General features: G+C 42.1%; 1 protein-coding gene across 6 annotated transcripts in view; it reads right to left on the bottom strand.

Annotated features, from left to right (window-relative positions):
- Positions 1-27,201, bottom strand: part of dab2ipb (DAB2 interacting protein b) — a 238,349-nt gene that overhangs the window by 135,003 nt on the left and 76,145 nt on the right. The window lies entirely within an intron of this gene.

The raw sequence follows: 27,201 nt of genomic DNA, 5'->3' as shown, positions 1-27,201 counted from the left end.
AATGTTTGGTGGAAACTGGTGTGTAATGTGAGTAATGGTGATTGACAGCAGTTAGCCTTTTTGTAGGAGTTCTGTTATGTCTGCTGGATGCGCTCGCTTTGTGTACTATGGCGCTGCTAATACATTACAGTTCCCAGATGTCAGAGCAGCTGCAGGAGGCCTGGCCGTACATATCATCCATTCATTCAGTTTCAAACTCCCGAAAATGTATGAACCTGTGCGCAGGCCGTGCAAGTAAAAATGCCCATAAAAGTCACAAATGTAAGTGCAATTCTCAATCTTATAAAAATATTGTAGTGTAGTTAATAGGAAAATATTGCACTGGATCATGAACAGTATGCTTGTAGGCGAAAGGGTTGAGCTTTTCTTTATTTCAATTCCACTGTGTTACTGGAGAGTGGCCACATTTCCTCCACACCTTGCGCAGCACGCTACAAATGCCATGTGACTCTTGTTCAAACACTGAATGTTCTCCACTTTTACAGTCTAAGATGTTGTAGGCTGCATGGAAACCTGACTATCATTGGACATGTCATTTATTGTAACACAGCTGGGAGAGCGTGAACACCAAGATACTGCAACGTCAGAAACAACGGATCGGTTGACCACATTCCAAAGCTGTTCTATGTCTAATTCCAGGCTGTGCAAAATGTGCATGTGCCATAGGGTCAAAATGGGCATGGGGGAGGCATGACAGGCGCGGAAGAACAGATCCACATAACCATAATAAAGCACTTCACTGAGAGAAGCCACTTATAAGAATCTGGATGAATGAGGAAGTGACTGGGAATGGTAACTGAGGTTTCTTCAATCATCAACAAGTTTCTTATACTCTAGGCTGAAATAGAGAATGCCAGGAAGATTGAAGTTGCACTAGTTTACTAGGGGGGGCATGGTGGGTTTGGCCAGTGCTTGCTGTGTGGCAGGTATGGGGTTCGAGGCCTGCTTGGGGTGCCTTGCAACGGACCGGCATCCCCTTCAGAGTGCGTTCCCTCACTGCCCAGCGTTGCTGGGTAAGGCTCCGGCTCGCCGGGACCCCGCTTGGGACAAGTGGTTGTTGACAATGGATGGATAGTTTACAAGGGTTCAGTAGATGAGCACCTATTGCTGGAGAATTCAGTCTCATCTCTACTTTTTCCTCTAAAAATACAGAGGAGGGGTCACTGTTTAACGGTTTGTGTTCACAAAGTTCCCCCTTGAGCCCTTCTTCCCTGCATGGCTGGACAGAACATCACGAAATCTCTGTAAACCCACATTACATTTCTTTTGACACCTAGTGAAAGGACACTTTCACGCAACAGAGATATTTTTTTCCACGAAGAGCACTCCCTGCTTTTGCCTTTGACACATTAATAGGCAGCGGAGACTTTCAGAGCAATAATACAAGGAAAACAAACAAAAAAGCAAGCTTCTGGGGAAAAAAAAAAGCCAGTGCAGTGCAGTCCCATCTCACAGACTCTTAACTTATCAAGACTCAGCTTTAAATAAGCTTCCCTATATTTTTACCTTTTTTTGTACACTACCCTATGAGCATTCAGTCTTCCTAAGCTCATGTGTGTTTTCCCCTTGAATAACGTAAGTGTATAACGTTCATTGTTTTTTTTCCACATTTTCATTCTATGTCTTTGTCAGTAATCACATTGCACTTTCTCATAAACATGATTATTATACAGTATGTACTACTATTGTTTTGTTTATTATGCTCACATACCCCATAAGATTTATGTTGTGACACCTTATGTTTGGCTTTATACGCTGTCAGTCCCCCAGTCCCCGTGCGAGTTGACACTCCGTTGTACGTACATTATGACAAAAAAGCACTTCTCTGTAGCGTACAGTTCTGTCAGTCTTCAGGCAGCTGTATTTAGGCAGCAATTTGTACAGCGAATACAGCAAAGTGGTAACTGCTCTGCTAAAAACTGTCACATTTTGGTTATTTTGAGTAACATATCATACTATGTATGCATCACTACAGTCACAATTTTACATTAAATGGGCATTGGTCATATATAGAGCTAGACAGAGCTACTGAGGTAATGCAGTTGAGGTGTCTTTGCCAGTGATACAACAAGCCGTTTATGAAGCTTCAAATGGTATACCCGAGATCACAAGCCCTTGTTCTTTAAGGACTACATACTGCTTGCTGTGGGTAGAGGCAAATGAGGCAGCAAAAAAGCAGAATGAGGATAAGTACCAGGAAAGGACGAACCTGAACGGTAGGAATTTACTGCGTGCAAGAGAACATAAAAGGGGACAACAGAAGAGGGGACAGTAGAGAAGCAGAAGGACACGGTACAACACAGTATTAGTCAGAGAGGAATAATGAGACGATAGACTGATCATAATTTCAACTCAAGGTTAGTATGACATTTTTAACCTTCCTCAACGGCATCCTGATATATCTACTCCAAACCAAGCATTCGCTCCCCTTACGATTCACTATATATTAATTTAGTGGATACTTTTCTGTAAAGGTACTTACAGCAGTAACTGACAATTATTTACCTATTTATAGAGCTTTCAATTTTCGCTGGAACAATGCAGGATAAGTTCTTTGCTCAAGGGTACAACAGCAGGAACAGGGATTCAACAAAGAGCTCTAACCACCACACCACCTGTTATTATTTATATTGGTGCTTTGGTTACATTTATTTTTCTTCCAGAAAATGTTCTGCCATCAGCAATTTATGGTAAAGTGCAGTGTTCTGTGACCGACTGGTAAAATGTCAAATGTCTGTTGAAGAGAGCAAACTGAATAGTCATTGCACTGCAGCTGATAGCATGGCTCTTCACTTAAAATCTAGACATTTTTAGCCGAGACATTTGAGATCAAACATTGCTAAATTAAGTCCTTGGACAGGAAAACAAAGGCCTGTAAACAATGTGTTCTCACTGTGAATGAAGGGGACAACACCTGCCAAATCCACCTCACCTGTATGGACTTGCTCCAGAGCAACTGTTGCTATGCAGCTGTTATCATAGCTTCATACCAGCGAGCTCTATAATCTTTCAACAGCGCTCTGATCTCTGCACACATGTATACACACACACACACAGCTAATGCACCTGGTTCCAAGAGACAAGAGGCCTTCTCCGCAAAGCTCCCATAAACACTGTTGAGAGGTGTAACAAAACACACAGATTCCATTAAAACCTCCCAACATAAAGTCGATAAATCCAATCGGTGTCGTGTTTGTGTCTTCTTTATGGCCTCACTCCTAGCGAGCCTACGTGTGGCATCCCCTAAACTGAGTAAATTGAAACATTTCCATTTTTTGTATTAAAGCAAGCAAATTACAGCGTGGCCCAAAAATCAATTCTTACCACAGTGATTTATATTTGCATTGATCTTGCATAACATTCCAAACTCTGTCGCACACAACACACCTCTTCAACTGTGCACAACATGTGGCACGTTAATCGGCTGAAGGGAATCGGAAACAGAAGGACATTTCAGCGGAAGAGAATACGCCATTTTCCAGGCCAGAATGTCAGAAAGTCTCCAGCAAGAAGACTGCAAACACTATTACCGAAGGTTCAGGGATTTGTCAGAGAAGGGGTGCAGGTAATATCGTAATTAAACGCAGACATCGTCACCTTATTGCTAATTCAAGTCGGTCGTGGGAGGGGTTCTCTCATTTAATTAAGTGTAATAACAGTTAATGAATTAATTTCTGTACTTGACAAAAACCCAATAAAAAAGAAAATAAGTATACTGTTGCACATATATAAATGTGTAAATGCTTGTAGCGTGTTTATTGTAGCATATCTGCCTTCGTAAATCACCTTGGATAAAGGTGTCGAATTAATAGTGGCGAACATCATTGTTACTTTCTTCCAGAATAGTGTCAATCAAATAGTCATATTGCCACTTTATGACGCCCTTCAACACCTCATTTGTTACAACGACATCACGTTTTGTACATAGCTGCAAAAACAAACAACGTTAATAAAGCGAACTGTCTTTGGCATTTAAAGGAGCGATTGCTCGTCACTGTTTTACCGCGTCTGACATTCCGAGGTTATAGGGGCGCTTCCTGTGTGCGATCTCTGGCTTATCGATTCAAAAATGGCGATATTTCATTTCAACCTTAACTCCAATGACAGTAGTAGGAAGGAAAATATGAAAAGGCAGGTAGAGCTGTCAATAAAAAGATGTCATGTAAGCTTCTGCCTGCGTTCATCCATTTCATTCTTCCACAGGGGTGACATCCAGGGGACTGCGGCCAGCCCGTGACAAGGACCGCGGCTGAAAGACTGAAGCGATGCACCCCCTCCGTGTGCCATGACCCCTGCGCGAACTCCGTCTCAGCAGCGGCGATGCCGCAGCCGATGCTCCTTGCCCTCGGGCCGAGCGGCAGCTAACAGGGTCTCCAAATGCTCTCCTTGTCTCGGCCATCGTCTCACCTCCGACCGGGCGCTTTTGTTCGATTCACGTGAGCTGCGCGGCCCTGTGCTGCATCGAGAGCCGATCGCTCTGCCTTCTTGCCTTCCCTTGCTGGATCCGTCTCGGGGTCTGGCAGCGAGATGCCGTGGGGATGACGTCAGCCTGGCTCGATGGCTCCGTGGCCCATTTATTTTTATTAGTGCATCCAATTAATGACCCGTGCTCCGAATGTCGCAGCGTGACGTGCTCGTTCCGTGGGCTCGCAAATGGATGTTGTGTGGTACCGACAACACGAGGGACCGCTTGTCCTTCACAGAAGTCCTTCAGTGACACAAGGCTCTTGGAACACTAAAACACAGCGCCGACTCTTTGCCGCGATCCCAGCCTAGTGTGTGGCAACGCGAGAGCTGGACTCCACGGGAGGGCAGGGGATTAAACACGAGGCACGAAACACGCTGAGGAGACGCAGACGATGCAGTCTTTCGGTCCGCGGTGCGTGCGCGACCTGGAGAGAGTCAAACACGAGACAAAGGCATTCTGCACGTCCCAGCAAATGGCTATGAGCTGCGCGGAACGAAAACAGACGCCCGTCCGTGCTCCAGTTTAGAATTACTTCTTACTTATCAGCTTGGAGTAAATAAAAGTGAATTTCACAAGCAGATGAAGAGAAACAGAAACAGACACACAACTCTCACAAGTCAGCTAGTCCACACGCACACACATCGTGGGAACCGCTTGTCCCATACGGGGTCGCGGGGAGCCGGAGCCTAACCCGGCAACACGGGGCAAAGGGCTGGAGGGGGAGGGGACACACCCAGGATGGGACGCCAGTCCGTTGCAAGGCACCCCAAGCGGGACTCGAACCCAGGACCCGGTCAAACCCACTGCACCCCCCCCTCAGCTAGTCCAATAGCACCATTTTTGCTGATGCAGAGCTGATTGTGACATGTATGTTCATTCAACTTTATGGAGCAGTTAGGAGAGCCGGAATAAGCGATTCCAAAACAGATGTGTTTTGAGACCCTGCTTGAAGTTTGAAAAGGGATTTAGCAGCTCTGAGGGGCTGGGGGAGAGAGGAGGCATATGGAACAAGCCAAGGACGGACAGAGTGGAAGCACGGTACCAGTCGGATGCAAACGCGACAGAGCCGTCTTTCCCAGCACGAGAGAGCAGCCTGTGCCTTCCGTCCTGCATTCAGCGTGACAGATCCATATGTAATCAGTCAGCAAACCTTCATGCGCCAGCATGGAGCTGTTAAAATCAAATTCATCCTAAGAGGAATGTCAACATGTCCCCTGCACATACGACTTAGCACTTCCTGCACTCAAGTGTGTATTTTTCATCTTAACGTGCAAGTCCTCTCTCCACGAGTGACCTTTAGTATAGAGGGAGGTTCACGTAAAGGAAAAAACCGCCCCCTTAGGGCCTCCATCTCGCCTCCTGCCTGCTCGACCACCATTTAAGTCCTGTGGGATGACAGTCGCATCAGTCACGCTTCAGACATCTCTCATGTAAATCCCACCCCGGACAAGTACATCCGAGTAGATCTGGATGGGTTGAGTCTGGAGAAAAACTGCAACAATTCCGTCTCACGGTGGGTTTAAAGCCTACTGCTAAGAATTAGCCCACGGACACACTTTCGGAAGATTTGTCAGCTAAAGTCGACGTTCGGTACGTTTAATTTAATTTAATTTAATTTAATTTAATTTAATTAAAAAAAAAAAAAAAAACTATGTTATAATTTGGCATTTATGCAGTTTTTCTCATGACGCCCGGTAAAGCTACACTTAATGAAAACTATATATGTCCTGCCCCCACCTGGACGAGAGAGAAAGTGCAACATGAGACAGAAAATGATAGTTAAGGTTGGGAGCGCTGCAGGAAAAGTGACAGGGGTCCCTTTAGTGAACGTGTCTCACAACTGACAGTTCACACCACCCAAGCACTCTCCTTACATTGTACTTCAGACACACAGCCTATCAGTGAGGTTAAACCAAAATTTACCAATTTTCCTTGTTTTGCACCTCTGGGTTCAGCAAGTTGGGTGTCAGAATGACCCCGCCAGTCACATAAGAGGAACACAGGAACAGTTAGACTTCGGAAAAATATTCTGCTTCTTGATGGGGCCAGAGTACAGTCCCTTGTCCCGGCTGCGAGACAAGAGGTTTGGCTCTTCAAGGGAGGCCGTACCGTCCCTATCGCAGCTTCCCCTGCCAGCGAATCTGCTGATAAAACACAAGCCCACGTCCTCCCAAAGATCGAGTTAATTTCACAGGCGGATTTTCCACTCAGTGCTGCTTGTTTGCTTACTTTAGATTAACGGACAGATGGCTACGATTTCTCCCTGCCCGTAACTTTCAACTCTTATGCAAATATTTTTGCCAAAAGGCAAACAGCACTGTCTGTGGATAGAAGGGACGAAGCCGGGGGGATTAGACAGACGGCAACACAGAGGAGCAGTCATGGAGTGTGTGTGCAGTGATTTCAGACACAAGTAACCAAGGCAAGACCACTGCTACTGACACTGGCGCTGACAATGGGTGCCTCGAACTTATCTATGAGCCCTTGAGAAGGGCTGCTTGCAAGGGTCCGTTTGTCAAATAACACCTTGAGTATTTCTCACGGAGGCGCCCCTCCTACACCTTCACCGCTCCATCTCCAAAGTTGACCAACCACAGACATAAAAACTGCCTCCCAGAGGCCCAGCCAGTCCTCATCAAGCACCCATTACATCATCTACTTCTCCTCGTCCCACAGACAGTTCTGGAGATACAGAAGTTAAACAGCATTTTATTTTAATAATCGATTACAGCTGTTCGCCGCAATAAAGGGCAATCTGAGAAAGACGAGGACAACCTGTTCTCAACGTACCTTTCACTACTTGTGTCATGCTGTTTAGAAGCACCTCTTCTCTGAGTGCACCAGAAGAGGGAGCTGTGAACAAGTCAATGTTCCACCGAAGCCTCCAATGCTGCAGAGGGTGTAGAGGCACCAGGACGCGATAACGACATTGACCTTTTCACCTACATCATAACTGCATTAGGCTTGGGAGGCAGGAAATTGAGCTGTACCATTACACGTTTAGAAGGCAGTCAGCAGAAGGCACAGGCCGGCCTGGTATTACTGGAGCCTTTGTGTATCTCCAAGGGAATCACGGTCTGTTTTCCCTCTGAACTCACCCCTCTGGAAGCATGGCTGCGAAACATCGCATACCAAAATTATCCCTGGGATTCCAGCATATTAGTGAAGACCTGAATTATGTGCTGAATGAACAAGAGCAAAGAGACGAAACGACAGCCTGAAATACGCCCATGAGAGACCGCCAGCATTCAGGCAGAGAGTAAATATGCATCACCATTGTCAAAAGATCATTAATTCTGTTTCTCTCCTTCAACTTTCACAAAGTGATTAACATACTTTTTTGCTCTGGACACCACTCCAAAAAGAGAAAGAAGGGGTAAAGCCATTCCAACTGCCCAGAAAAAAGGCAGAGGCTTTCATAGAGCAGGACATAGAGCTATACCCAGTGCTCTTTCTGAGATAGTGCTGCTCATATGTTCTACTTTTTTACTGCTATTATTATTTCATTGCTTAACTGATGACATTTCCAGTCGTATTACACTTCTGCAATGGTCAGCATTCATTTGTAGATGCAATTCTTGGTAAACACATCATTGAAACTAAAATTTCTGTGTCCCACAATGTTCTACACCGTAGAATTGTTATGAAAAACAGATGAAAGCCTATGTAACAAAAGTCTTTTATTAGACATTGGTAAATTGACAAGTACCCGTTTACCAACAAGACAAGCTTAATGTAACCAGCTCAGTATAGCTTTATTTAAATGTTATGATGTAAACCCACAAACAGCTAGCCTCCATCAAACATCCATCCAGGGCCATGGGTGAGCTGACAACGAAATGCAATGATGAGTGAAAGGACAGATCTACTCTGTGGTAAGATTAATTCAACTTTTTAACTGAAGTGAGAGAAGTATTAGATGGCTCAGCCCCAATAGCACCTCCAAGGGACTCCAAGGCAAAGTGAAAATACACCATTCATTCCCTCACAGGCATTACTGTGTTCTGACACTTCAAACCACTGATTTTCTTTCAGGTTAGTTTCCCCATCAGGACTAGCTTTAAATGCATTAACCGCCTCCATGATTTTGCCACTAGGGCTTCAGCCAGGTATTTGTCAGTAAGCAAAATTCCATTTGAAGTCATCAAGTCATCTGTTAACACTTCACTGAAAAGATATGTGGAGTACTGGATATTTATGCCCTTATCAGGCCCTCAAAGTGGTTGCAACTTAATTTGAAATTGGGTGGGAGGTCATCCTCTGTCTTTAATGAGTCCTTCATGAAAAGTCACATCTTTCACTGACATGAAAAGTTCTGGGGTAAGCGGTAGAGTAGTGGTTAGAACTGCTGTGTTATACTCAGAGAACACAGGTTCAAGCCACCCTTCCCAACAGGACCCTACTAAACCTTAACTGATAAAAAAAAAAATAATCATATAAAAAAGCTGTCTAAAGTTGTGAAACATTTTAAGAAGAGAATCATCAAGAACCTTAAACTTACTGTAACTTTCTTGGGAGGAAAGAATCAGCTAAAAGAATAAATGCAACTCGGTTTAACAAAGCTTCAGGTCTTTTAACAGAGTTGTACTATACATTTAATCAGCACATTGATAAACTTGAATTATTTTGCAAAAGCCATCATACTATGGGTTATTTAATGACTAGAGTTGAAGACTACATCTATTGGCTTGGTCTCAAGTTTAAAGAAACCATAGACATAAATTTCTGTTGTTATTGTATCATTACATTTCATTGATGATAAATTGTATTGTTTCTCTCAAATTTCAAAATCCAAAGAAGTAACTATCCATCCATCCATTTTCAGTAACCATCACAGAGGTCCAGAGCCTACCCTGGAATCACTGGTCACAAGGCTGAGGGGGCACACCTTGGATGGGACGACAGTCCATCGCAGGGTAGCCACACACATGCACACACTCATTTACCGATTCACACACTACAGACAATTTAGCATCACCAATTCACCTGAGCTACATGTCTCTGGATGGTAGGAGGAAACTGGAGCACCCAGAGGAAAGCCACACAGACATGGGGAGAGCATGTAAACTCCACACAGACTGAGTTTCATTTGAAACGATGCCAGAAGAGACCAGGTTCTGTGAGGTGGCAGTGCTGCTCACTGTACCACCATGCCACCCCAAGAGCTCACTAGCTAGCTAAAATTAAACAGATGAACTTAACTAGACAACAAATTTAAAGTCCAATATACAGTATGTCCAATGATAGCATCGGTAAAATTATTCATCATCCCTAACACCGCTGGGCAAACCACAGATTGATCTAGCATAGCAATTTCATTGTTTTATGTTTCATGTTTGCTGCTGCTGAGTTGCCAGGCTTGCAGTAAACAAAGTGAATTTCAGGGATTCCCCAGTGAAATCAATTCATGAAAGACCTGTAAAATAATTTTGCAGCAACCAAGGTGATGTCAAAAATACCCGTTTTACTGGTGAGTGACAGAAAAGCAAAGTCTTACTGATTATTTCATAATACAAAGCAACGGCTCTTCATAACATGAAAGCAATCTCAAATCAATCTTGACAGTCCAGGCACAAATCAATACTGTTAAATACTAGGACTCATGTTTGCAGACAGGAGGTTTAAGTGACATTCATGTTTAACAGTCTGTTTTGATTTTAAGACCTTTGTTATCTGTATACCTTCGTTGATGGGTCTAATGAAAACCTCTATAAAATACAAGCAACATCAAAGTGTCTAACCCTTCAGTCCTCCTCAGTCTGAGCTTGTTCAAATTTGATATATTGATCATCCACTAAAGAAGACCGAAAACACAAGCAAAAAAAAAAAAAAAAAAAAACTTGCCATGTCTGTACTCATGTGCACTCCAGCCAACTGACACTTCAGGAACATGCTGAATAAAATCCTCACAGGGTTTAAAGTCCTAAAAGCTTATGGTGTCATTTGAGAGGAAACCTTACATACATATACACACGTCTGAAACCGCTTGTCCCAAGCGGGGACGCTGTGACCGGAGCCTGACCCGGCAAAACAGGGCACAAGGCTGGAGGGGGAGGGGACACACCCAGGATGGGGCACCCCAAGTGGGACATGAACCTCAGACCCACTGGAGAACAGGAAGCAGTCAAACCCGCTGCACCACCGCACCCCCTCTACATGCATACACACACACACACTTTCAGAACCGCTTGTCCCATACGGGGTCACAGGGAACCGGAGCCTACCCGGTAACACAGGGCGTAAGGCCAGAGAGGGAGGGGACACACCCAGGACGGGACGCCAGTCCGTCGCAAGGCACCCCAAGCGGGACTTGAACCCCAGACCCACCGGAGAGCAGGACTGCGGTCCAACCCACTGTGCCACCACACCCCCCTTACATGCATACAGTACCAGTTAAATGTCTGAGTACACCTGCTTAAGACTAGCTTGACTTGCTTGGTCAAGAAACACTAAAATTACACTTTTGAGCAGTTGATGTTGGTTTTACAGACTGATGAGCGAAAGTGTGAAAAATGTGGGTCCAAACAAGGAAACAGAGAGGTTGTGCGAATGAGTTGTGTATGTGTGGTTCCGTCTGGAGAGGGTGCCGTGGCGCAGTGGGTTGGACCGCAGTCCTGCTCTCCGGTGGGTCTGGGGTTTGAGTCCCGCTTGGGGTGCCTTGCGGCGGACTGGCGTCCCGTCCTGGGTGTGTCCCCTCCCCCCTCCGGCCTTACGCCCTGTGTTGCCGGGTAGGCTCCGGTTCCCCGTGACCCCGTAAGGGACGAGCGGTTCTGAAAATGTGTGTGTGTGTGTGTGGTTCCGTCTGTCCAGCATGGAGGGGTCATAGTCTAGAATTGCTGGTGGTGACAGAGTTGGTGGTCATTACCAAGCTCATGGCAATGTCAACTAGCATGGTTACCGTACTGCAGAGGCCATTTTAATAGGATTATGGCTATTTAGGTAGTTAGAGGTCTACAGGAAGATGACGATGCACCTCACAGTTGTGCTAGAACTGGTAAAGAAGGAAAGTTTTTCATCCACATCATGAGTTTGAGTCTTTGTCAGTTAGGAGCAAAAAAATAATTTCCCTAAAGTGCACTTTTGACTGGTACTATATGTATTGGATAACAAGAACACATCTTGTTACATCTTTCATTTTTTCTCCACTACTTTTATACACACCACACATGCAGCCAAGAATAGAAAACTGTAATTTGTAAAGGTCAGTACAACTGCCTCTAATGTAGTTCTGCCTGACCTTTAAAAATTATACTACTCAGGCAGAAGCACGTTCAGGTGGACTGTGTGAATCCTCGAACAGATGTTCCTTTGAAAAAAATGTCATAAAAGCACAAGGTCAGAATTATAAAAGCCTTGTGAGTCTCATTCAAACTTCCCATGGTGTAATAAGTAATGTTATAGCAGAGGAAACTGCTTTTATTTTCACTGGCAGTTTCACTGTAGGTTTCATGAAAGCTATCATTTCTTATAACTATCTGAAGACTGTATCAGAAGAATTACTTTGATATCATAAAGTATAATCCCTTCATCGTCTCAACTTTTCGATAATGAAATGGACACAGCATATACTATATTTGGTGTGTTTGTATAGGAGGAAATCCAAGAGCAGTCATAGGGAGACACTGAAATGCTGATGTATGCTTTACTCCAAGAATTGCAAGAAAGCAAAAGTTATATGAGAAACCAAATATGGAAAAGCAAACCAGACTGAAACCTCAGCCCTGCTTCCAGTAAGATCCTGAACTAGGGCTGGGCACTGAACAGTCTGCCACCTCAGCACAAACAGAAGCAGGGCGGGTCAAAGTTGTTGTTTGACGATTAATGAAAGAAAGGGAATGAATCTGAGCCAAAAGGTATACCATGTATATACACGTTTATACAGTACCAGTGAAAAGTCTGAGTACACTAGTACTCCTCTAATACTCTTCACATAGCATTCAACTAACATTTCAACAGGAAATCATTTGATTTCACATCTGAAGTCTTCCTTTGCTGCAAGATATGAGGGCACCTGTGGGATCCTTTGTTCCTTCTTCATTTTGTCCCACAAAGGTACTGCCTAGGCTGGCCACATGGTCACTGGGTAGCCCTGTTGTTTGAAATGCCACTCTGCTCTATACCCTTAAGCAAGGTAGTTTCACCTAATACATACACTGGCTGAAACCACTTGCCCTAAGTGGGGTCACAGCAAGCCAGAGCCTAACCCAGCAACACAGGGCGCAAAGCTGGAGGGGGGGAGGGGACACACCCAGGACAGGACACCAGTCTGTCGCACGGCACTCCAAGCGGGACTCAAACCCCAGACCCACCAGAGAGCAGAACCCGGCCAAACCCACTGCACCACCACACTCTTCACCTAAATAGCACTAGTAAAAATGATCCATGCAGCATAAATGGGAAAATGTTTGTAAGTAGCTTAACAGTGCACATTGCTTTAGAGAAACATGTCACCTAAATAAATAACAATAATAATAATAATAATAATATTAATGGGTGGCACAGCAAGTAGCGCTACTGTCTCACAGTGTCTCGGTGGTGCGAGAGAAGATGGGTTTGATCTCCGCTCAGTCTGTGTGGACTTTGCATGTTCTCCCCATGTCTGCGTGGGTTTCCTCTGGGTGCTCTGATTTCCTCCCCCAGTCCAAAGACATGCTGTTCAGGTTCATGACACAGAGAGAGTGTGTTCCACTGATGTATGGATGAGTGACCCATTGTAAGTAGTGTATCTAGCAGCGTAAGTCTCCTTGGTGAATAAGGTGTGTGTGTGGGCTACTAACACCACATAATATCCGCTGGAAGTCACTTTGGAGAAAAGTGTCTGCTAAGTGAATAAATGTAACTGTATTCAACTAAAAAAACGTAATTCAAGTGCTTCCTTCCAATTAATGTTCTGGCCATGAAAAGAGTCAGAGAAGTGATTTTTTTTTTTTTTGGCAAAAACTGTGGAACAGCTTGTGGAGGAGTTTATAAGTAGATAGGCCAAGGAAAAGGTAGACATGATGGAGAAAAGATATAGACAAACTGTACCAACTATGGAGGTCTAGTAAATGGAAAAAGTACTTCCATATCCATTGCTCTGTTTTTGCAGCTTTTGACATTAAGTTGGATCAGATCAATTTGTCAGATAAATCTAGTACTGTAGACTGAAGCCTGACAGAAAAAAACAATGATGAAATGTGCACTTGTAGGAGTGAAAAAGTATTTAACCTTTCATAGTCTGTAACATAGCAGCAACGAACTTTTGCAACTAAATGTTTCCTGTAGCTGTTGACTTAAAATGCACTTAAAATGCTTAAAGTTACCAAATAAATAATAATAATAATAATAATAATAATAGAATGCTTAAGCTTATTTAAGAACACCTTTGCAGATATTTCAGAATAAATTGAACTGAATCATTGGTTTTAGTATGTAGTTGATTTGCTTTGTCAATATCAAGATATTTTATTTATTTATATTTAATCTATTAAGATGATTTTCATATAAAGAAATGTGGCCGCAGAAGACGGTCAGCTGGCCTTGCAAGGGAAACCATGAGCAAAAAGTAACACGGTTTTAACATGCTGAGGAATAAACAACTTCCTTCTCATCTGCTTCGACTTCAGAGAGTGCGAAAACGGTTTGCCATCAAAACAAGAACACTGAGTGCCTTTGCGAATACTGAAAAAGTTCCACAAGCAGGCAGTGAGGAATGATCAAGGCTTCTCACTGCATGAGAGAGGCAGACATCCCTAGTCCTTTCAGTGGGAGCATTCAAAACATCATCCTGCATCTTCTTAGACCAAGCAGGCCCACCATCCAGAGCTCTACTGTGTGCCCTTGGGGTGTAAACCAGACTGGAAAAGCAGATGCAGCACTACCTTACCCTCCACCCTCCCCTCCTCTCTTCAGTGAAAGCCTACAAGTTGGCCTGCCAGAGGCAACGAACAACTCCCTAAATTGCTAGGTAGAAGTTGGAAATGTAGAAGAGAGCACGCTGGCAAAGGGCTTCCACTATACATGACCCTACGAGGAGGTCAGGAGCGCACTCTACACACAAGCCATAACAGATAACCTTAGTTACAGTGTGACAAGGGCTCTACACCAACGTGCAGCATAGTTGTACTCATAAATATTGCACAACTGTGGGAAGCAAGGAGAGTAAAAGTTAAGGACACATACGTCAAACTTCGTGGCTATCAAACCTCCTGCTGCAGTGCCCTTGAGTAAGTTACACTAATCCCTTCCTTAATGGGGTTAATTCATTCCGTGAAATTACTGTTAGGCAAACTCCTGCTGTGAAGGGATTGAACATTATTTCTTATTGAAAATAACTGGTTCTTGGACAAAAAATATTGTTACCTTAAATTAATTACAAAACCAATATGAAATATTTTCATGTATGAAAATAACACATTTTGTAATACTTGTAACAATTTTTTTTTCAAGTTTATCCTTTAATGTTATATTTTCTTTCATTAAGTACCAATAACCAGTTGTCCAGCAGGGCTGGGATGTTCCAGAGCCTACGTCATAAGCACAGGGTGTGAAACACGATACACGACGGTACACCGGACAGCGATATTTTGGTAATTTAGCTGATGGTGTTCATGATATAAAGAAGTTCACAAGAACACTTTCTATGTCACCCTGAAAAGCATGTGTGCACTATCGTGTTAGAGGTGCTGTGTATTATTACAAACCGTTGTCTGATGCTACATCTTCATCTGATTGCAAGACTACTGCTTTATTCATGCTAGTGTAAAGACATTCATGTTCTTAAAGCTGTTCATGTGATTGTGGCTGCAAAAATAAAAAATGAGAAAGATGATGCCCACATCATTGACAAGGAGACAGGCTACTTCTCAGACGTTCCCTGTGTTCAGTCCCTCGCTGTCATCCCTGACCAGTTATTATTTTGAACAAAACACAAAGAAAATAAGTCTGACGCACCCTGAATCTGTCCTGAGTCCTGTGCCCGGAAACAAAATCCATTAAGTAATTATGTAATAATCTGAAAAATGTCAATATAGGATGTTCTCGCATGTTGCCTTACACTAAGCACAGAGTTGTGTGAAAAAGTTTGTGAACCCCCTGGAATTGTCTAAACAATAAAGGTCACTGAAGTAATGCTATCTTGAAAAAAGGGTAATTGGAGTGAGGTGCTGCAATTAATTAGTCGAGTGAATCCATTTCAGGTGTGAGTTTCACCTGCCCTGCTGTATAAAATTCAATTTTGTGTTCATGTTATATGAAAATATTAAAAGTATACTACCACCTCTGACAGTAAAAGTGGAAAATAAATGGCATGCTTTACCAACACAGACTTTGATAAATAAGTTAACATTTTAGGCAGTTTTAGTGAGATTTGAATTGTAGACAACTCTGAAATAAGGGTAGAGCATTTTCCCTAAGGCATGATCATTTTGGACTTCCAAAAAAATCACAGTGTGCTCTTTCCCATCAACTAAGTAACGGATGACTGAAAAAAAAAACAAAAGCCTAGGAAAGGGGACATAAGCCTAGAAAGCTGCTTTGTGCCACACATTTGAAAGAAGTTTTCGGGTGCATTAAATTTATTCACCCTGATGCGGGGACATCTTGCCAATAAGGGGACAGCCAAAGCCAGAATGCTGGCTGTCAACAGGGTGACACCTAAAACACTCCCCAAATGCTTTAAGGTAAGAATTCACAGTCTTGGCCTCAAACTTCTCCAACCAGCTTCCACATTGTCACACCCGCTGCTTCCACACAAGGGGCATCTGTGGCTGATCACGGGACGGGAGTATAAAGAGCGGCTCTGGACGCAACAGCGTGCGGAACCTTAGTTCAGCCTTACCTGACTACAACGTTAGAACCTATCCTCCTTGACCCTCGTCCTTTGTCTCCTCGTCTTTCCGGTTTCTACGACTCACGGCTTGTCTCTCGGATTTCGTCTCTGGATTCTCCTTGTTGCTACGTCTGCGCCTCAGTGACCTTTTGCCTGTTTTTTGGATTACGAGCTTGGATTCCCCTTTGAATAAACCACCCTGTGCACCGCGATCGGGTCCGACACCTCTTTCCTGTGTGGAAACCATGACACGCATTCACTCTGGACCCCACTGATCTGTGAAGACAAAGGGTGGTATATGAAGGAGAGTGAGTGATGCTGTAGTGGAAGGCTCTCCAGAAATCTCCAGGCTCTGAGCTTTACTGGTCAGCTTTTACAGTGCCATTAAAATGTGCAGATTCCAGTAAGGGCCATGCTAGTGTAATTACAGCACAGATGTTGCTGGATTTGAGAATCTAAAAAGCCAGCCTCCCCTAGAAGAAATACTCCCAGAGTGAGCTTCTAATCCCTTCCAGATCTCTTCCAGAAGCTTTTATGAGCCAACAGCTAGTGGGTACCTATCGACAAGCCCCAAACCGCCCTGTAATCCTGGTTCAACTCCTATCCCAGTGCGGCCGCAAGCTGGATGCTGCTGCAGTCTCTGCCACGTATTTTTCTTCCAAGAGACACTGCAACAAGGCTGAGGACCTATCAATCAACTCTGTAAATACAAGCTGTCACGAAACCTCAAGGAATGTCCACTTATAGAGTTCTATAGTTATCTTCACAATCTCATTCAGGTTGTGTCCCCTGACACACTCGGCACTGGCTTAGAGCTTGCAACTTCATTATGATAAAAAGAAATGCAGGGCTGAAGAAAACAAAAATGTTGGGAAACTGTACAATGAAATATGCCATATTTCCGCATAAACATCTTTATTATAGCTTTCCATGTTAACAATTAAAATGCTTAGAAAGACCATCGTTAATGTTATCGATCGAAAGTGACTTAGAGCATTTGACCCACATATGCAGCTAGGTGGTTTAACTGTATCTTGCTCAAGGGTACAGCTGCAGTGGGCTATGGGCCTTCCACTGCTAACCTTCTGCTTACACGTCCATGTACCACTAAGCTACCCCTACCATGGCATAAATGGAGGCTTGATGAGGTGTCAAAAATGAGGTGGGAAAGCCATCCCAAGTAACTAATATATCATCAACCTATTTAGACGCTCATGTTTTCTGAGATACCAATGTATCACCGTAGAATGTCCTACCTTTAGGGTTCACTCAGCAAAAAAATCTTTAAAAAATTTTAGACAGACCTCAAATGCAAAAAGGCTGTAATGCAGACAAAATGAGAACATGACTAGCGGTTTAAATTATCATCACATAAATAAGTAGACAAAGTAATGTGCATATTTTGCAATCCTTGTTTGGCCTTTGATTCATCACTGTGGAAACTGCTGAAAAGCAAACTCAGCACAAGTTAAATATGTATTATTCTACTGAAATGAAACCAAAGGCAAATCCGCCCCAAAGGTTAAAACCTTTGGCACGTACATGTATGGCATTTGTGCAAGAAAGTGTGTCTCATCAGAGAGTTTGATCTTTAGAAAGCCACAACAATTCTTAATTGGTATTTATATGAAGTAAACAGTGAAGTAAACTTCCTACAGAAGAAATGAACTGCAACAGACGTGGCAGTGTTGCATCTGACTTCTATTCGGAAGACAATTTTTTGTTTTGGTGTGGGGGGGGGGTATAAATGCACTGGTTTGCAACATGGCCAAGGTTCTTTTTATAACTTCTCTCTAAACGTGGAGAAAATTGCCAGGCAGCAGACCGCTCCTAGGCAAAGCAGCAGACCAGGGTGAATAAGATCCCTGAAAAACCTCAGATGTTGTGCGGAAAGGGCTAAATATAAACAGCTGCTCTGTGACAAAACACTGAACCAAATGATTGCAGAAGACATTTATTACTCGACCAGCTCCTACGGTCACGGAGAACAAGTGGAACTGGTTATACGAAGTGGACGACTGCTGAGTGCATACACAGGATTCAGACCATAAAAGTCCGTTAGATCTGTTTTCATATTAAATCAGCACAACAATATTTCTCCCTGTAATTACATCTGAGTAGAGAGAATGATTTGTTTCTGCTCCGTTAAGTGATTTGGGTAATGCAGAATGAAGGACTACTAGGTGTGTCCATGGTTGCTTTGTTTGGATTTGATTTGTTGGTGGAATAGCACATGGCCATATGGACAATGATGCCAATATGCTCCACTAAGACAATTTACAGAGAGAACAGGTTTGGAAATTGGTGGGGGTATACTGTAAAGAGATGAGAATGGCTTCAGAGCTTTATAGTATATTTTCAGCTTGGCTCTGTGAAATTAGCAGCTTTGGGATGTTCTAGAATCTTCCCCAGTGAATCTTGGTAACTTCAAAAGAATTTATGCTGGTTCACTTTTCTATATCTGGGTTTGCTGTAGTTAGAACAACTGGGCTATCTAACTGGTTTCAAGAGGCAGCTTTAATTAATTATTTTATTAATTAATCTTATATTAATTAATTAATTAATTATTTACTGTCTATATGTACCTGTGCACTTGATTCTCACTGACCATTTCAGAAGGTAAGAGCTGTTAAATTCATATTCTTTCTCTTCTTAGTGAAGACTAAAGATGCAACCATTTAGACAATGCACTATGAACTCAGTTCATCATAGAGACAAAAACTGTAAATATCTGCTAGAATCAGAACCAGTTTCTTTTTTATATTTTCATATAATGTAACACTGGATGCATAGAGAGCAGGCACAGTCATCACTTTGCAACTAGAAGGTCCTGGGTTTGAATCCCCAGTCCTGCTATAGAATCCATGATCATGTTACACACCCTCAGTTGTCCCTGTCATAACTACCCTCCTGCATAAAGCGATATATCGTTGTACATAGCTTAGTATACAAGGCAAAACTGCAAGTCCCCTTTTTCAAAGGAGCCTGCTAAATAAATCTGCATATCGATTATGAACCCTTTGGGCAATACATTGTAAAAGGGGCCTGTTCAAGATAACCAGCATATTTACATAAGATGGGAAGATTCCTGAGCTTTGACCTTCAGTCAGGAGAAGGTCCTCTTTGATGACACCAAAATAGCCGTGATGGATGCTTTCTGATTATCTTTGATAGCATAGATTATGCATTTTGGTTTCTTGTCCATTAACAGAAAAGTACTGGGTTGAAGTGAAAATTTTTGCTTCACCCCTCACACCTCCAAAATCACACACACACATATTTACTGAAACTGCTTGTCCCAAGTAGGGTCACGGCGAACCGGAGCCTAACCCGGCAACACAGGGCATAAGGCTGGAGGGGGAGGGGACACACCCAGGACGGGACACCAGTCCGTCGCAAGGAATCCCAAGCGGGACTTGAACCCCAGACCCACCAGAGAGCAGGACCATCCCCAAAATATTACAGGAATTTCAGTTTACTCTCCCATGAGTGCAGCACAGCATAAACAAGAAACTGTTACAAGCATTTGTTCATGTAAACTTTATGCCAGTGACAACCAAGTGACTGCTACACAGGTTTTCTTTCGTATGGTTCTGCACTGACCATGTAGTATAACCGAATGATAATTCCACCCTGCCAAGTTGCAGTCTTTTGTACAACATTTTACTGTAGTATTCTAATAGCTGCCACCTGAAAATGCCATATTGTATTAACTGAAATTGTGCTATGGTGTAGACTTTTAAAATGGTAAACAGTGCTTTCACCCAATGGTTAGGTGTGCATTTTGAAAAAGAACAGCAGCAGAACAAATAATAATCGGCGTAAAAATGTAACAGGGAAGGAGAGTGTTGCTCAGCAACAATACAGGAGCACCAACCCCCTGCTTGGTGCTCAGCAGAATTCAGAAATAACCACCAAAGTAACAGGTCTCACATTCGCCCTCTACCCAACCTGTGAAGGGAGAAAGGATCATAGCCAAGAAAATCATCCACCACACAAGACCTTGGGAAAGCAGGGGCAGGGAAAGTTCTCCTGCTTTTATGTCCACCTGACTCTGAATCCCATATGGCTGGACTCAGTCCACATACGCTACACCTTGAACACCATCTGATCTACGAAAAAGGACGTATTTGTTTAGCAACTGAGTAAATGCAACTAAAACAATCACACTGCAGTCTAGAGTTTCCCTGTTTATACAGCTGGATGTGTTAAGGTTCATTGTTTAACAAGGAAAGTATCCCTAATGGACAAGCCAGAGGTCCTTAAAAACAGTACCTAAAGTAGGATCCTTCACAGTTAATACAATAGTTCAACAGTGCATTGAAAAAAAAACACTCACAAGTGAAAAAAAGTCACCAATCCACACACACTGACTGAAACTGTTTGTCCTGAGTGGGGTTGTGGCAAGCTGGAGCACCAGAGAGCAGGCACAGATCAAACCCGCTGCATCACTGCGTCCCCCAGTCACCAATCCATTCTTGACAATGTTTTCCAGTACTTATTTAAAAACCTACACCATTTGTGAAATATTACCAATATTACATTGCAGTTTTTGAGCTCAAGCAATTGGATTTTAAATATAGTTGTTGTGGGCTTTTTTTTTTTTTTTTTTTAAAAAATCAGGTCTACATAGAGTCAAATAATTTCAGACTCTCCAGCTGCAGTTTTGACATTCAAGCATTATGACTTCTCCCTGCAAAACAATGGCTTTGATATCTAGTACAATGTATACAATGGAATAATTATTAGTGCATCGCTGTGTTTCCCCCCCACGCCGTTACACTTCCTTGACTTGCCTATCCATATTGGTCTGGTATTGATTTGTGGTATTTGGAGGCCTACTTGCTGTGATTTGATACTGTAGGAATACCCTTCTGCATAACTAAATGAAAATCATTGAAAGTAGCTTAATATACAAACCATATATTATAATTCACCATGGACTGAGGCAATGAATCAATATTAAATAATGGTACATTTGACTTTTGCACCTTCTTCCTACAAGCAATCCAAAATGACATTGCGGCTCTTAAATCTCAGCTGTCTTACCCAAATTGGTGAGAACGCAGCTTTGCAAACCAGGGCAGCTGGAAACATACTTTGTGTGAGCTGTGGCATGGAAATAAATGAAACTCGTTACGTGGGGGGAAGAATAGGGGTTTTATATTCCTCTGGCTGTGGAACTAGGCCTTTCATAAATAATTAAAAAAAACAATAGGGAGAGTTAAAAAAAAAAAAAAAAAAAAGAAAAGAAAAAAACAAAGAGGAGAATAGCTGCATACCACTAATGAAGCCTTGCTGATTAAAACAAATATCTTAGGATTTGACAGGAAACGAGTTTGCCAATGAGAGTTGATGATATTTATTAATCAATTCCACAAAGGATAAAAGGAGAAAAACATGACACAGGGAAAGGAGGGATGTGTTCAGTGCTAGGAACACACTGATACATGTCCGAAATCCTGGTTGACATGTTGAGCTAAGCGTCAACAACTACTCCTGAAGGTTTTCAACTGCAACAAATTTGTTTCTAAGGCATATTGCCCTTCATGCCTCTACACCTACCAATAAACAAGTACATAATTGAGAGGTTGTGCAGGCACATACATTTAAAGTCTTTTCCTCTAGCACATTGTATACTAGGTCAATCAGAAAACAAGAATAACTTTAAAAACTACTATAAAGGTGGTTACCATGGCTACCAAACAGAACTTCCACAGAGTTATCAGTTCAAAATAAATAATCCTCTGAATTTCACTCTTAGTTCTACAGGATACTGAGAATTCTTCCCTACAAAGAAGCTTGAATCTGTGATGCCCACAAATACACAGATATGAATGCTTTGACTGATGCAACTGCCTGCCCTAAATCCTCTGCTTTTCATCTCTTGTATGTGTAGAGCTCTGAATTAGGAAGCGCATGTCTGTGACACGCTGGAGCATGGGCTACTGTGCACAAAAGTGATAAAGTGACAGCTGATGGAGATATATCCTATAAACATTCAATCATACCCAAGATCCAAAGTCAGGACGGTCACGCATCCAAATCTTCAGTAAGAACATGTTAAATTTTCCCACTCTTCCAGAGAACAGCTAACTTTTGCTGCTTACACAGAGGGCCGACTCTAATCCTTGTCTTAGGGAAGTTGTGAGATGATGAATCTCAACCTCTCAGTTCAGCACTGTGGACTCTTACTGTCAGAAATGATGTTACATCTCACTGCTGTTCACAAATTTTGGCCCTTGTGCCTGTGATGGTGCAGAATAAGAGGATATGAGAAGCAAATCACCACCACCATTACAAAGCATGACTGCTAAGATGCTAAAACATCCCACAAGTTCTCGAGGACTAGAGTGCATAGACAGAGTAAAAGATGACATCTCACTAAACCATCCTGCAGATCAGCATTGGCTGGAACCTTGGTCACAGAGCCTCTTGTCTCCACCAATCCAACAACTGCTGTGTGCGGTTTTCACTAAATCAACCCCCTGATAGCAGGACAAACAACTGACGCATAGCATATCCATCAAAGATCTACTGCAGTATTGATTAAAGTTTAGTAAAGAGAATTTCACTTAGGGTCACTCCCAAAAACAGCTGTTCTCTCTTGTAAGTGTGCTGGAGGGGTGGAGCAGCTCCGTCAGCAGGAAAGAAAGGAAGTCCCAAGGCTTCAGGACCACAGCAAAACCACCTGATTAATCCAATGGTGCGTACAACACAGGAACACCTGTTAACGAAGACCAGCAAGAGCATCAAGCAAAATCAACGGTCAATTTCTCAAAAAGGCACAGTCATGCAAAAGGAGATCATTCAATCTTGGAGAATATTAATAAGCAAAATTGGATGTTTATTGTACAATTTATTGTATTGTACATATCCAGAGGGTCCTAAAAGGGATGTCCTCCTGATTACTTCATTTCCAAGACATACATGTAGTGAATAGTCATTACTTGGCTATTGCTTCTGTTATTGTTTCTGGTCTCATATTTGTGTTATTGTTTCCTATTAGAGTTATTATTATGCTTAGTTGATTTTTTTTATCCACCTCCGCAGAAATTAGAGACGGGAGAGTTGGAATGGGTGGGTGCTGTGGCGCAGTGGTGAAGTGGGTTTGCCTGGGTCCTGCTCTCTAGTGGGTCTGGGGTTTGAGTCCTGCTTGGGGTGCCTTGTGACCGACTGGCGTCCTGTCCTGGGTGTGTCTCCTCCCCCTCCAGCCTTGCGCCTTGTGTTGCTGGGTTAGGCTCTGGCTCCCCGTGACCCTGTATGGGAGTTCCAGATGGTGTGTGTGTGTGTGAGTTGGAACAGTGGTACCTCCTCCTAAAGTGAGATCTTTGTACGAAGTGAAATCAGCATGAAGTTAAGAGACACACTACGCCCCACTTACAGGCTGAAACTACTCAGTGTCTTCAGCCATGCTGATATTTACACTGCATTTTGCACTTTAACACATTTGCCACACATTTCCAACTTCCCCCTTATCACTATCCTACCTGCTTCCAGCATACAGCTCACCAATTACTTTCAACTGAAATGGAAATGGAAATGTTGCACAAAAGGCAGCACTGGCAAAGCACTTCTGTTTGCTCCCTTACCTCAAAAACCGTGCGAGGTCATGGAGTCAGCTTTGACTTGATGGTATCCATCAATGCTAATAAAACTAGATGACACGGTTTTGTAACAAAGGATAACATTCCCCAGAAACACCCTGGTTTTTTGTCTCTGGATGGTCCGTCTAGAAAAACCAGAAAGGCCAAATCAGGTCTGGTTGTTTGTTGGCGTGACTAAATTGCTTCATCTCTCATCTCTCTGGTAACATGTCAAGTTCAAATACAAACATTTCCATATATATGTGAGGTCTGTCAAAGGGGACACGCCGTTGTTGTCCGCCTGTTTAGATCTATTACTGTTTGGAATGATACTCTAACAAACAGTTCAGTGTGATTTTTAACAGTCACAAAGAGTCTCTCATGTTTAAACACGACTTTTACTTGTTACTCCCCAGTTTGTAGAATGAATTCTTAAATCCCATCTCTGAATCTCTGATTGTATAAACGGCATTAACCAGCATCATTTTCATTAAATTTATGGGTAAAAGTTTAAATGATTAGAAAAATATAATGACTTAAAAATATAATGTGCTAAACACCACACAACTGAGTGGACTGTCAGTTCTGAATAAAATCCCTTGGAGCAAGTCTGTACATTTTTTAATTATATTTGAAGGCTGAAGAAGTAGGGTTATCAGGGTAGCTGGTTTGTTGACAACTTGTACAGTACAACTTGTACTATTGCAATTTCTTACCAAAGAAAACAGTCCAGCTTTTGAAGAACTGCACAGATGAGTGATTAGAAGGTAATAATAAACTTGTAGGGAATGAACAGAAATGGAAATAAGCTGCCTGTCAAAACTTGTCCAGAGTAAGGAAAATTTGAAGGAAAGAACGAGAGAAAACAAACGGTAAAATGCAGCGTTTGCATATAGTTATTCAGGAGTGCTGATAACCAGATTCTGACTGACACAGTCTTGGGGTATAGCTGGCCATACATTTTGTGACATGCCAGTAGGTCATTTAGGACCTAAAAGCTCTGAGACCTTGTTTAATCTTAGAACTGTGGGCCCCTCCCGGCATCTAATGCACCGATTACGAAATTGCAGTACATACTTAGACACGCCTGCACAACTTCTAATGCCATTATGCATTACGGCGTTGTCGAATGTGTTTGAACAAAAAATACACAGAAATAAAAAAATCAACTTAACTGATTATCTGATTTAAAACAGTTTCTAAAAATTGATTGTTTTCAATCTTCTGCTCAAACAAATGTCCTTTAGAGAATATAGCATGAAATCATACTTTTGATATAAAAACTGGTGTGTGAAACTTGCAATAAACCAAAACAAAGAAAACTTCAGACATTTGAAAAAAATGCTTCATGTACTGCTTCTTGGGTTTCTAACATCAGTGACTTCATAATTACATCATGACTAAGGTCCTTTGAGTTGGTGATCTGGAAGCATGCCAATATTTACATTACCACATAAGAAATATTTCTAGAAATATGTAACATCTGTGGTCCCAAAGTATGACATGAAATAATTATTGAAAACTACTAAGAATTTATAATTTAGTGCTTCACGTTGCTATATATTACATTACACTGTAGCACTTTGCACCGCTGTGTTGGATTTTCAGTTGATCTTCACTAGTCATAAGCAAATATGCTTCTCCTATCCCTGTGTGTTTCAAAAACAAAAGCCAAGTCATTAGTTCCAACCATTGGTAAACATTGGAAAAGGCTGGGTTGGAGTAGCTCATCTGTCCAATTTCAACACAGCTACACCATTGTTCGTAACATAGTAAAGTGGCAAATTTGTTTAATATGAAACATTCAGCTCTTGTTATTTATTTCCCCTAGAATCTCATTTAGGGATTCACAGTATTAGCTTATTTTCTTATCTCAATTTATTCGATTAAAAGTCTGTTCATGGTGAGTAATTGAGTTGCATGAATTTCATTACCTTAAGAACTTTGCGACAAAAAGGTGCTCACCAGTAAAAGTGCACAAAAATCTACAGGATTGTTGATGTTAATTTCAGAACTGAATCAATATACAATACAGCTTCATTAATAAAGAAGCACTGAAATAGAAATATACTATAGTTGAACACAGCAGTTGCAGCTTTACATGCCCTATACATTTTTACTGAAAAATATTGTGTGCTGAAACACGTTCTGTATGTGACAGTTGTATGACTAGAAGTCGCATACAGGCAATCACAGCATAACGAATGATCAAGGTAACCAGATCATTGTGAGGACCCCTCGAATGAATGAGATATTGAAGCAACAAGCTGAAACGTGCTGTCATGCAATTGCTTGGCAGTGAGGTCATACTCTGCCTTCGCTGACCTCGCTGCTTGGAAGTTGAATTCCCGCTAGGTCTGTCCCTTGATAACTGTGTCTACCTTTAAGCACTGCAGTAAAATGAACCACAGAATACTCTGACTGGCAGTACTGATGCTCTGGGCCTGGAGGGGTGTAAGATAAGATGGTACTTGATCAATGAATAAAACACTCAGGTAAAATGTCTTTTTTTTAGCTGACAACAGACAGGCAATGCCCTTGCGTTTGTAAAATGACTCTGATGCTGATATCACTCTCTTAATATTGGTGTGTAATAATGAAGGAATGTGGACCTCGGAGACAAACATCACATAGGAGCTAATTGAAAGCAACTGACAATTTTACGCATTTATTCAGCAGCGTATTTTTCCTGGAACAATTCAAGATTAGTCCTTTGCTTCAACAAGGCACATTCGGGGACTCGAAGCAGACATTTAGGCTGCACTGTGATTTCCACTACTTCGGCACTCTGTTTTTTGAAGGGTTTTAAACAAGAGAGAAATTAATTCATCGGGTACAGTCTGTGCAGAGATGCTGAATTATACACAGAAAGCAATGATTTCAAGTCAAAGTAGAGCATCTCAAAGTAATATAAGAGACCTGATTTCAATTTTAATCAGCAGTTCTTGACAAGATAGTGATGTGCAGTAATCACATCAAGTAAATGCTTCAAATGTGCCGGTTTCACAAATGAAATAGCTCACCATCAGCTGAAAAGTGACCTTCAGACTGCTATGACTTTAACAGCAGATCTTTAATTCAATTTTATACCCATTAAAAAGCTAGGATGATTAAAAATGATAAACAGCTATTAATATTAAATTATTAACTTATGTTATCACACTGCATACATGAACTGAATATGCAATATCATCCTTTGCGGGGAAAAAAACTCACAAAAATTAACATTAATCACTTAACATAAAATGTGGCTGCAGGAGAAAACATATATTTATTTTCAGAAGCAATCAAAAGACGTGGCCAGCAGTATGCGAGATTCAATTAATAATCTTTCTCTA

Source organism: Scleropages formosus, chromosome 6 (assembly GCF_900964775.1).
Source record: "Scleropages formosus chromosome 6, fSclFor1.1, whole genome shotgun sequence".
NCBI lineage: Eukaryota > Metazoa > Chordata > Actinopteri > Osteoglossiformes > Osteoglossidae > Scleropages > Scleropages formosus.
The sequence above is the reverse complement of the archived record's forward strand: the minus strand, read 5'-3'. Positions and strand labels throughout refer to the sequence as shown.